Source organism: Sinocyclocheilus grahami, unplaced genomic scaffold (genome assembly GCF_001515645.1).
Source record: "Sinocyclocheilus grahami isolate Dianchi unplaced genomic scaffold, SAMN03320097.WGS_v1.1 scaffold273.1, whole genome shotgun sequence".
Classification (NCBI taxonomy): domain Eukaryota; kingdom Metazoa; phylum Chordata; class Actinopteri; order Cypriniformes; family Cyprinidae; genus Sinocyclocheilus; species Sinocyclocheilus grahami.
This window is the reverse complement of record NW_015505452.1, coordinates 979,127-980,566: the sequence shown is the minus strand read 5'-3', so window position 1 is coordinate 980,566 and position 1,440 is coordinate 979,127.

Below are 1,440 nucleotides of genomic sequence, written 5' to 3'. Positions count from 1 at the left end.
TTGTGGGAGTCTTTTTTGATGTAGAAAAAGCGTACGATATGTTGTGGAAAGAGGGGCTTTTAATGAAATTGGAAAGCTTGAGAATTGATGGAAAAATGTATAACTGGATTCTGAGTTTCTTGTTTGGAAGAACAATTCAAGTAAGAGTAGGGACTGCTTTTTATCAGATTCTCCCAATTGAGAATGGAACTCCGCAGGGAAGTGTGAGCAGTCCTATTCTTTTTAATTTAATGATAAATGACATCTTTCATAACGCTGATACTGGAATAGGAAGATCATTGTATGCGGATGATGGAGCACTATGGAAAAGGGGGCGCAATGTTTTATTTGTAGAAAATCAAATGCAAAAAGCAGTGAATGAGGTGGAGAATTGGGTGAATTGTTGGGGTTTTCGGTTTTCTGTGGCAAAAACACAAGTAATATGCTTTTCGAAAAAGAAAAAGAATCCAATTTTGAATGTCAAAATGTATGGTTATCAGCTGGAACAAGTAAATGTACTAAGATTTTTGGGTATGTGGATGCACTGTAAATTAAATTTTAAAATTCATATTCAGAAATTGATAGAAAAATGCAAAAAAGGAATAAATGTCTTAAGGTGCTTGTCCGGAGCTGAGTGGGGGGCAAGCTGTCAGTCATTGAAAATCATTTATGGTGCTGTGATTAGGTCAAACATAGATTATGGCAGTGTAGTTTATAGTTCTGCGAACAAAACCTTACTTAAAAAGATAGAGGTAATACAAAATCAAGCTTTGCGCATTTGCTGTGGAGCATTTAGATCTTCTCCGGTGGCTTCATTACAAGTTGAAATGGGAGAACAATATTATCTTTCAACGTTCAATTTAAATAACTGTAATTGCACAAACAATGTAGGCTACAATTTCAGTTTGTTTATTGTGAAATAACTCTGTATTTCTGTTCTCTGATAAGCATTGTTCAGGGCTGCCGTTCCCAAAAGCTTTAATGCTTTCTTATGATACTTTTGGGAAAAGCAGCCCTGTTTGAATGCACTGTCAGAAGTGAGTGAACGCTCTCTGTGATTGATTAGTTCTGTCTTGCAACATTTGCGTGTGTTCAGATGAGCAGGAAAATAGTTCTATCCTACACAATTACTCGCTAACATGGGTTATTCGTCCAATTCAATACATATTAAACGCATTATTATTTTTTTGTTAAATAAACAAAATCACTCGTAAATAAAACATACCTTAGTATCGATATTTTTTGTTTGAGTATCGATACTTTCGATACTCGCGTCAGTATCGATATATCGATACTTCGGATCGATACGCCCATCCCTAGACCAGAAGAAGAAGAAGAATTCATCGAAGCAAGCCGTTGCAACCATAGACATATAAAATACCTAGACGCCTCATTGGCCACTAGTTCGTACGTCAACGTCGCCGCCATCTTGGTGCGGGCATCTTTTCCATCATTCTCATA